The sequence below is a fragment of the Asparagus officinalis genome, chromosome 6 (genome assembly GCF_001876935.1).
Source record: "Asparagus officinalis chromosome 6, Aspof.V1, whole genome shotgun sequence".
In the NCBI taxonomy this organism is placed as follows: domain Eukaryota; kingdom Viridiplantae; phylum Streptophyta; class Magnoliopsida; order Asparagales; family Asparagaceae; genus Asparagus; species Asparagus officinalis.
The window spans coordinates 16,456,295-16,468,340 of NC_033799.1; the positions used below are offsets into that span (position 1 = coordinate 16,456,295).

Here is a 12,046-nt window from a genome sequence, read left to right on the forward strand (position 1 = left end):
TATAATTTTTAACAACGGTAAAAAGTATAATTTTGTCGACACTAATTTACATCATCAAAAGTAATATCTTTTCTGTCAACTACAAGCCTACACTAAACTTGAACATCCACAAAAAATTTACTCCCATTCACATCAACAAAGAAACCAAACATGAAATTATACTCCAAACAAGTTGCATATTATGATAAACAAAGAATTTGCTCCCATTACAAAATAATTACATTCAATTTTCATTTCCAAGTCAACACTCAAAGGCCTGTTTAAATATTCCAGTTTGCCATATTCAGTGTCTTCCATTTCAGAGAATGACACATTATAAGATTTACAATAAACTAAACTAAGTTGAAAAAAAAGAAAACTTGAAGTGAAAGAACGGCACGATTAGTGAACCTCTTCACAGATGAAGTATATTCCCTGGTAGAGTTTTTGCGACTCTGTCTAACTCCTGCATTTGTTGCTTTGTAGTCACTCTATCAGGGCCGCAATACATATCCATAAGCTTTCATGTGTGGTAGCCCTTGTAAATGTTTACAAGCTCACAAATAATCTTCCTACAAACAGCCCTTGAAGTCACCCTTGAAGTCACCTCTGGTGTTATGGCAACCTGCTCCAGCCAAAGAAATAAGATACATAGCAATAAAATGAGCTAATTAAATACACCTACACTGCAGTTTATAATGCAGTGTCCCAACAAAAAAACTGAGAGCACAGAACTACAAATGACACTAAGAAACAAACATGTAACTGAAGTTTACAAATGGAATACGTACTCTCTACTTTCAAACACCTTTAACACAAAAAATTCTGAAACTAATTAGCAAAACAAGAAATATTATAGCTCCATTCTGTCATAAGAACTATCATAATTATGAAAATAAATCGGCGATCCATTTAAGTTGTGTCAGGAATTGTCATAAGAAACAAACATGTAACTGAAGTTTATACATGCTGCTTTTATTGCCTTCCAAAATCCTTGTTAGTCTCTGACCCCTTGGCTCTAATGAGTTAGTGACAGTAACTGTCAGCTAGCGGTTGTTCATATCTAGGTAGGCCAAATTGTTAGTCTCAACCTTCTATGTTTTTTAGTTTCTAACGCCGTTACTCGTTACCTTTTGAAGAAAAGTGAAATTAGGGTCATTCCCAATATCAGAAATACATGCAGTTCTGGCACTTAGACTAAGCCTGTTGATTATGTGCCATTTAATTCCAAAATGAAGCATTGAATCCTACCTAATTGTTTTCAGCAATGATTGATCATGTGATAGCATACAGCAGTGATCGATTATGTGATAGTATGTGTTTGTGGCTGAAAAACCTACAAGAAGTTGGTGATGCATCACATGCCGATGACTCCAGATGTTTCGCGTGCATACATTTTCAATCAAAGTAGCATAAAGTTAGAATATTTGTATGCATATCATCTTGAATAGATAGAGGTTTGTTCACTTAGAGGCCTCAGATACCAGCATGTTTGTCTGGTAGTAGTAACACATGACAGGCATAAGACTAGGTGACAAGATTTTGTAAGTTTGTACATTAGCACACCAAAAGTCTACTGGCGGAGGTTACTTGAATACCCTCTCTCCATATGCGCTCAATAACTTGGTAAATGAGCCAACTTGTGCAATTGGAAGCCATGAAATAGATATCACCAGAAAAAAGAGACTTTGTGGGCTAGATTGTGTTGAGTACTCATTCAATGAATCTACCAATATTAATTCTTGGATCGCTGTCTTTCTCCATCACGTTATCACCAATGTTTTCGTGGTTTTCGATGCTCAATTCTTCTCAGCAGCAATAAATAGTCCAGTTTGTGCGTCCCTCGACGAACCTTATTAGGCAGGGAAAACTCAGGTTGAGATAATCCGCAAGATATCGTCTCCTTTAACTCAAATTGACAATCTCCAACAAAAGAATATCCTTTAACACAAGATATATTAAGAATATACTGTCTCCTACTTGTCTGCCACATGATATATTAAGATATCGTAAAGGAGAAAAGAAATTTGTGAAGCTATACTGTCTCCTACTTGTAGAATAGGCTAATTTATAAATGTACTGTATTTCCAAGATAGATGGATAACCTGCAAGTGTATCTACTTATTATCTAGCATGCACATGATAGTATCTACATACTATATGAATCACCTTTTGTAAACTCTTGAAACATGAAATGGCAAAAGAACCTACATTTCAGTCACCTAAGTCGATTGCAAAACTCATATTAAAGAAAATCCTGAGGCTCTATTAGTTATACACTTTTACAGTTTGTATAGTTGCCTAAATCTTCACGAGGACTGTTTACTAGTAAACTAGTTCAAGCAGAGAACAATGAATACAAGCAGCAGTGTCAAAAAGTTACAGGTAAATAAAGTACTCCTCCCATTAATGAAACCTATCCAAGTCATCCACAAAGAAAAAACCTTATCAAAATCGTCTATGCACTACTTAATTATGCAAAAAAAATCCATCAAGCTAAAATGAATCAGATAGGTAAAACCTTGCAAAGAGAAAAGTAGTAGAAGTAAATAAACATGCCTGTGTCACGTAAGGGTTGAAACCTAACCCCAAAGAGGTCACAAACTCAGCTACAACAGTTGGCCAATCAATATCAGGATATGCAACTTTATGTGCATTGTAGTTTCCAACAGCTCCAGCACACTTGCCCAATATTTGCACTTCTGTAAAGGTCTTACATACTTCACTTAGTCTGAAAGCAAAACTTGCCATCTCCTTTCCCAAAGTAGTGAGTGAAGCAGGCTACAAAGGGAGTTAGAAGATATCAGAACTAAACCACATAAACCTATTACAAAAGCAAATAATTTATTCCTGTAGTATAACGATGAAAATTATCAATATGATATTTTAGCTGCTTTGAGCAGTCAACTTAGTATATGTCTGCTTCTAATATTGGCCATGTCACGCCCCGACCTGACGGACCCATTGGTGCGGTACAAGCTGTGGGACCCAACTAGTGTAACAAAAATGTACAAGGAATCAATCCTTCACATAGTTCACCACATGGCCTCCAAAGGCCCTCAACAGCGAAGAATGCTTAACAATTCCAAACAATGACCAAATTTCACTCTAGTGAAAACTTTGGTCAACATATCTACCGGATTGTCCTTTGTGTGCATCAGCTCCAATCTGACGTCTCCATCATCCAATACGTCTCGAACAAAATAGAATCAGACATCAATGTGCTTTGTACGAGCATGATACACCTGGTTCTTGGCCAAATAGATAGCTGACATGCAATCACAATGTACCCTGATGGTATCCTGTACAATCCCCAGGTCATCTAATAACCCCTGCAACCACAAAACCTCCTTCACAGCTTCAGTCAATGCCATATACTCTGCCTCCGTAGTGAAGAGAGCCATTGTAGACTGAAGTGTGCATCTCCAACACACCGGTGCTCTTGCTAGTGTAAGCACATATCCAGTAGTAGACCGGCGCTTGTCAAGATCCCCCGCATAATCGGAATCCACATAACCAATACAATCCTGCCCATTCTTCCCATTCTTCTCGAATACCAAACCAACATCCATAGTACCTTTTATATACCGTAGAATCCACTTCACAGCCTCCCAATGACCCTTCTCTGGGTCATGCATGTACCTAGATACCATGCTCACAGCCTGTGATAAATCTGGCCTTGTACACACCATCGCATAAATCAAGCTACCTACCGTATTGGCATATGAAACTTTGGACATGTATTCACGGTCCTCAACTGAAATAGGTGACATCTTAGCTGATAGCTTAAAGTGGAAAGCTAATGGAGTACTCACCGCCTTGGCATTGCCATCATAACTGAATTTCTTCAGCATCTTTTGTAGGTAACTCCTCTGTGCCAACTTCAGCCTCCCCTTCACCCTATCTCTCTCAATCTCCATACCCAATATCCTCTTTGCTTCTCCAAGATCCTTCATCTCAAATTTGGATGACAGTTCCTTTTTCAACTTTCTAATAGCTAAAGTATTCCTGGAAGTAATGAGCATATCGTCAACATATAACAGTAAATAAATATACTCACCATTCTGTAGCTTGTGCATGTAAACACACAGGTTATATGGGCTTCTTGTGTATCCTCAGACAATCATGAAGTTGCCAAATCTCTTGTACCATTGTTATGGCGATTGCTTCAATTCGTAAAGAGACTTCTTTAGCTTGCATACTAATTCTTCCTTTCCTGCAGCTTTGAACCCCAAAGGTTGTATCATGTAGATCTCCTCTTCTAAATCTCCATGTAGAAAGGCTGTCTTAACATCCATTTGGACCAAATCCAAATCTAGCTGTGCCACCAACGCCAATAGTATTTTTATCGACGAATGCTTTACAACAGGTGAGAATACCTAATTATAATCTATGCCCTCAAGCTGGGCATACCCTTTGGCAACCAATCTGGCTTTATACCGAATGTCCCAATAGAAGATTCTTCTTTCTTCGCATATACCCACTTGCATCCAATAGCCTTCTTATCCTTCGGTAGCTTTACAAGTTCCCAAGTGTCATTCTTATGAAAAGACTACATCTCTTCCTCCATAGCTTCCCTCCACCTAATCGAATCAGAGCTTGACTCTGCTTTCCTGAATGTAGGAAGGAACAAAATCATCAACGACTTCTGCTGATAAAGCATATGCAACCATGATATCATCATATCTAGCTGGGCGATGAATATTTTTTCTTAGTCTATTAGCTGCAATGGACTCCTGAACATGACCCTGTTCCTGTGTCTCAACATCCACTATATCCTCCACTTGCCTGTTTATCATATCATATCCTCCTAGTGTCACCTCTGTAGGAGTCTTGATAGATACAGTGCTATCTAAAGTCTGTGGAGTCACATCTTCCTCCACCTACTATGATACCCCACTAGTCTGGCCTTCCTCTACCTGCTGAGGAATCTAAGACCCTATCATGTGAGCCTCATCAAACGTGACATCTCTGCTAATGATCATCTTCTTGTCTTGTGGATCCCACAACTTGAAGCCATTAACTCTATCTCTAAATTCCACAAAGACTGCTTTCCTCGCCCTCAGATTCAATTTATCATCACTCACATGGTAATAAGCAGGACACCCAAATATCCGAAGTGACTCATAGTCACTAGCTACCAAACCAGACCAACGTTCCATAGGAGTCTTTCCATGTATCGCAGTGCATGACAACCTATTCACGAGATGGCTTGCATAAACCAACGCCTCGGTCCAAAAGGATCTTGACAATCCACTCTGTATCATCATACATTGTACCTTCTCCAGCAAGGTATGGTAAAACCTTTTAGCGACCACGTTTTGTTGTGGTGTCTCACGAACTGTGAAGTGTCGCCTAATGTCATGATCCCGGTAAAACTACAGAAATGGATCACTCTTGTACTCACCATCATTATTCGAATGGAGTACATTCACCTTTCTACCTGTTTGCAGCTCCACTTTCTTCTTCCACTCCATAAATATATCCAGGACCTCATGTTTATGCTTCATGGGGTATACCCAATTTCTCCTGGAATAATCATCAATGAAAGTGACAAAATAATTTGCCCCACCAAGAGATGTGTTCTTGGAAGGACCCTAAACATCAGTATGAACATAATCCAATATACCTTGGGTACTGTGAATTGTGGTGCCGAATTTCACTTTTGTCTTCTTCCTAAGTATGCAATGTTCACATAGCTCCATCTTGCAGGTCTTTGCACCCTTCAATAGCCCCTGTTTCGCCAATACCTATAGGGACTTATCAACAGTGTGTCCAAATCTCATATGCGATAAGCTGGTAGTATCTTTCTCTATGGTAATTGAAGCTGCCATACCCCCTGTTACTGTCTTGCCCTTCAAGTAGTAAAGGTTGTTTTCCCTGACACCTCGCATCACCACCATGGACCCCTTTGTGACCTTCAGAGTTGCATTCTCCAAGATCACCCTATAGCCAGCTGCCTCCAAAGTTCCAAGTGAAATGATATTCTTCGTCAATTGAGGAACGAATCTCACTTCCTTCAACTCCCTAGTCACCTCGTCACACAGCCTGATCCGGAATATACCAATACCACCGATAGGGCATATGTGGTCATTACCCATGAGCACGACATCCCCTCTTTCTAACTCCTCAAAGTTAGAGAACCAATCCCTCCTCGGGCAAATATGGTATGTAGCACCTAAAGCCAACATCCACTCCGTAGATTCGGCATAACAAACTGACGATAATGCTGGGCATGAATAGCCCAATGAATCTAAATCTAAATTATCACCACTAGCTTTGGCAATATTCACTTCTGAAGCCTGTACGACTTTCCCTTTATTATTCCCGGCCCTGTCCTTCAACTTTGGGCAGTCGATCTTCTAATATCCCTCTTCTTTACAGACGCGACATTGATTCCTACCAATACTCTTATAGCTACCTCCTTGCTTCGAATTGGAGTGATTAAATAGATGGCGGTTTGGACTACAGCCTCTCACTACCAATGCATCTCCTGATGCCTTCTCGGAGGGTTCACTATCTCTCTTCCTCAACTCATAGTTCATTAATGCTGAGGTCACCTCCTTATAGCGGACAGTGGTTCTACCATTAATCATCGTAAGGACAAATGTACTGAAATCATCCTCTGGCAATGAACATAGCAACAACATCGCCTTATCTTCATCCTCTACCATAATATCCATATTGGCCATATCTGATAGCAATTTTGTGAAGTTATTGACATGTTCTCTAATGGAAACTCCCCTCTTCATCTTGAATTGGTAAAACCTCTTCTTCAAGTGAAGCCGATTCTCAATGCTTTTCGTAAGATACTTCCTATTGAGTGTTTTCCACAACCGTTTTGCCGACGTCTCGTTCATCACATCATAGATCAAATTCGGCGTCAAACATGATCGAATAACCCCACACGCTCTACTATTTATTTTCTTCCAAATCTTATCCTCCATGTCTTCAGGTTTCTCTTGTAACTCAAAGGTCTCCTCTAAATTTTGGGCGTCTAATGCATCCATCACTTGACACCTCCACAAATTGAAATTTATCTTGCCATCAAATTTTTGAGCATCAATTTTTGTATTATTAATGCTCAACCCTTGTATCGCCTTTGAAAGAGACGATCCCGATGTACTTGTTTCACCTCCAATCTCTTCAAACGAGAATCAAAGCCCTAGCTTTCTTCTCCAAATTGAACATCATGTCAAACCCGGAGCTCTGATACCACTTGTTGTGCGCAGCGGAACCGAAGGCACACAAATACAAACAAAATTGGAATACTTATCAACAATCTAACAAGTAACGCAAATGCAAGATAATAGATTTTACGTGGTTCAGCAAATCTACCTATGTCCACGGGAACAGCACAATAATTTCTTATTAATAAGAAGAAATTACAAATAAGAGAGAGGATCTCAAACTTGAGATCTCTCAAACAAATAGCAATTGATTTTAATCTAAAATCAATGCTCAAACACTCTCTCTATTACAATAACTTCCCCAATTAATATTCACCAACCCCTTCTCAACAGTAAATGAGAACAGGGACAAAAGGGAATAAAAATCAGAAATTTCCTAAACTGCATAGAGAACGGAAGCTCAAGAAATTTCTGCCGCCAATCTCTTCTTCTCTCTATGCTCTCGTGCTCACTATTTCGTTCACGAATAACGTTTCCCTTTTATAGGGAAACCCTAGGGCGGTCGGTCTATGCGCTCCAGCTGGCTCCAACCATGCATAGGTGAAGTTCACTCCGCTACATGTGATATCATGGTTGAGGGCAACATCAACAAGTGAGATCCGCTACAGGCGAGTTCGATCCACACAGCAGGTGAGATCCGCTCGCCTCCCAAGCTCGACCTCGCCACACACTTCGCCTGCAATCTCGAACATACGACTTTCCTCGCCTCCTCAACTTCGCCATCGACCTCTATAGGCGATCTTCCTTGCCTCCTCAACTTTGCCATCGAAGGCAAGCTTCGATCTCTGGTAGGATCTTCTACACACCCCACCATAAAAAAGCAACGTCCTCATCGTGACATGACAATTGGCACATCCCGGTATCACTAGGTTATGTGGACTCTAGAGGTGGCCCCCACCACACTCACGCAATATAGTACTTAGACCCGCATAGCACTTATCTCCACACTTCAGACTCGCAACTGCTATGATGTAATTTGTCACGCCCCGGGCCGTCGGGCCCATTGGTGCAGTACAAGCCGTGGGACCCACCAAGTGTAACACGTTTGGCTCAACCCACTGACAAAATTAACTAGCCGTCTTACACTTGAGTCTTGGGCATACCTATTTAAGCAACTTCTCACTCATTTTCTGATGTAGGACTAAATAATAAACAAAGACGTGATTATATTATTTTTAACCTTCAGATTGAAAAGGTTCCATTCAATTTATTTCATAGCATCAAGCTAAAAACTCATGAAGAAAGGAATGTAGAACATGTCCTGCAAACATATATGAACGAAGATAGACAGTATAATATTTATCAAACTAGTAATTATACATGATGTATTAGCCCTATGTAGAAAATTATTGAGTTTTAGCATGTAATCATTATTTAATTATTTCTATATAAGCCCCCACCCCCCAAAAAAAGCTTACTTTTGTATAAAAAAATTTCACCAAAATGACCAGCCAGAAATCTTTGAGTTATTTCAACCAAAAAAATTCACCACCAGAACATTATGAAAAAATTCTTAGTGGAATATTACCCTGTGCACCTTAGATTAAGTTTAACTTTTTAAACCCAAGAGTACTTTGTTTTTCTTTGAGTACTCCCACTTCTCTAATCCTTCTCTAAACGTGCTCTTGTCAGTTGCATCCCTTCTCCATTTGGGATAAATTTCATTAAGAACTTAGGATTGCTAAATAAATTAGTTCTTGGAAATGAAAAAGAATTTTTCTTTTTCCTTGAAGCATTCCTTCATTTTCTTAGTCTAATAGCTTCTGATTCTTTTGTTAAATCAATATATACAATAAACTATGTCCTTCTATGTGTAAACACAAATAAAAGGAAAATATAAGATTTTAAATTATGCTTATATAGCATTAAAGTTTTTGTAGATAACATATAATCAATAAAAAGTTAGTATTCCGTTATAACAAGAGTAGCCTCTCATCTAGAATTGAAAATACCTGTCCATGAGTGCGAGACAACATGGAGATATGAGCATTTTCCTTCGCTAATTTGCATATTGCAATCAACAACTCAATCATCACAGGAAATATGACAGTGTTGAACGCCTCCTTCAGTGCCAATGCATGGGCTAAATTATTTATATCCTCTGATGTACAAGCAAAATGGAAAAACTCCAGTACATAAAAAACAATTTTGTAGAATCTAATGTCAAATATTAAGCATCAAATGAAATCTTTGAAATCACAGTTCTGTTTTAAGAACTCACCTCAACAATCTCAGTATTGGATTGACATTTCTGTTTCAAGAAGTATTCCACTGCCTTATTATCGTGGTTAGTTACTTTTTCAATCTTTTTCACTTCCAGAGCATCAGCTTTGCTAAAGCAACTAACTATACTTTCTAAATAAGACCTGCCATTCTCGCTAAAGCTTTGAACCTCCTTGATTTCAGGTATTTATGATAATTTTAGCAACCATTATACCTAAAAAAATCGCTTCAGATTAGCATTTTGCACTAAGTAGACAACATGAAAATATAACTATAGTGGCCAGCTTTGTCAGATCATGATGGGTAATGGAGAAAGAGGTAAACCTTTTTTACTTGTAAGTTACCTCTTTCTCCATTACCCAAGATATGACTACACTATGACAAGTTTTAATGAAGATTGCTATACCTATATCAAAGCATAGGCTGGATGTTTTCTCAGATTGTAAAAGAAAGCACACTAATAAGTATGACCTAAATAAACAATGTTCGATGGACTCATACAGAAACTGCTAATACTACATCATATGCAAATTTATTAGAAGAGGGGTACTATTGTTAGATATGCATATCAAATATAAATATCCCAACAGTTCACAGAACATTTTAGGCACAACTTTAAACCTTTTGAGCTAACTAATGCTTTAAATCCTTTATCTAAATACCTGAGACATATAATGATTTGTAAGCCAGACGAACAAGGATATCCAATCAACAACCACAGTTTCTTCGTGCTTTACCAGAAACATTCCTTTATCATTCGCTACAAAAATGAATGTATAATCTACATTTAAATATGAAACCATTATTCTTAAAAAAAACATAATGTGAGACTAACACTGTGCACTGGTGTTGAATAAAAAAGCACTGATTAAATATGTATTCTTACAAGAGAATTTAATGAAAGTTACCTCGACCATTACACGGTAACGGATTAACCCATATTCACTAAAGAATGGGTGCAAATCCTTGACTTTCTGCAAATATCGGCCATCTAAAGGTGATAGATCTATAATGCTAAAAGACTCAAGATCAACAACCTCCTCTTCACGATGATGCTCCATCTAAAATATTAAAGTTCACACAGCCAAAACATATTCAACCAGTTGTCCAAATATGAGAAAAATTGAAGAAAATGGATCACCAAAAAAATTAGATCATCCCGGATCAAACTTAATCATCATTGAAGATTCATAAATTAGGGACTGCCAAAGGATCATCTTAATTTATTTAAAAAAAATTAAGAACCTGAAATTCAAAATACAACAGTGGAAGCCCTACATTACAAATTCAGAAGAAGAAAAAAAGTGACCTATGGCATATGATATTTTTTATTTACTAAAAATTTTATGCTCTATCCCAAAATATTCCCTCCCGTAAACTTATAAAAAATCCTATCTTTATTCAAAAATTCAAAATATGCCACTTTTGAGAAACATTTCAACATTATAGTACATGAGATTTAAGAAAACTTAGCAATGAAATAATCATAAAAAAGCAAAAAACAAACATGCAGTCAATAAAAGGCAGGGCTTGTGTTCGTGAAAATTCCCCAGCCAGGAAATCGGGAATGGAGATCTTTACCTTCGTAGTCATGACTCCTTCTAAACTGCTCAACGAAACCCTAAGTGGTTCGAATCGTCGAGGAGGGGTGGGCTGAATCCGAAACCCTAGCTGGCATGATCTTCTACTAATCGAAGACAAAGAGGGAGAGGAGGAAAAGGGCGGCAAGAAAGCGAACGGGGCTTGTGGGGTTGATAAGAGCTTTTCCATGGAGTTGCAGACAAGATCGAAACCCTAACCCTAGATTTTTAAGGGGGGAATTTGTTCGGGGTTTAGTGGAGCGGGAAAAAGGAGCCGTCTTTTTTTTAAGGAATCGAAGAGAGCGAGGAACGAGCGCCTTGATTCATTTTATACGCATTTTCTATGGAGGTTAGGTTCAGTTCATTAGATATTTTCTTTAAAAGGAAGGTAAATGATGGATAATCTTATAATGCATATAGATTTTTGGCAGAACTTTGTTGTAGGTCCCTCATGTGCTAGCTAAGTATCATTTCGGTCCTTTCGGATCATTAATATTTAGAAGTCGTCAACCACAGTCATTAGTATTATCATTGTCATCAATCTATTTTCTTTTAAAAATTTCTGTAAAATATTGTTGAGGAGATCACATGGCTGCCACGTTAGCAAAAATTAGTTACAAGTTTTATACAAACGTGTATGTTCAACTTGTGATTTCACTAATTTTTTTGCTGAACATGGCAGGGTCAGATCATTGTCACGTCAGCAAAATCTTATGACGAATGTAATGTTAAGAATCACTACTGTTAACTTTTATCAAATATTAAAGACGTTAACAGTATTTGGGTGGTAGTGGTACATTCCGTTATAAGTGAAAGAAACTTGTAGAAATAATCAGGCTGTTTTTTGTACCGCTTGCTTACTACAATACGAATAGCTCATTTTTCTTTTCTTTTTTTTTCCTTTTTTTCTCTTTTTTTCATTTCTCAAAACTCTTCATACTTATCATAATAGTTGCATGAGATCCCAAGCTATATGCACTGTTTCTGAGAAAAGAACAAAATATTAAGCTAATGAAACTTAAGTTAATTCAAGTAGTAATGAGCAAAACTTGATATAACAGCTATCACGAAAAT

The 12,046-nt window shown here is 38.0% G+C and overlaps 1 pseudogene; it reads right to left on the reverse strand.

The window, feature by feature from the left end:
* Positions 503–10,453, reverse strand: LOC109845805 (annotated as a pseudogene).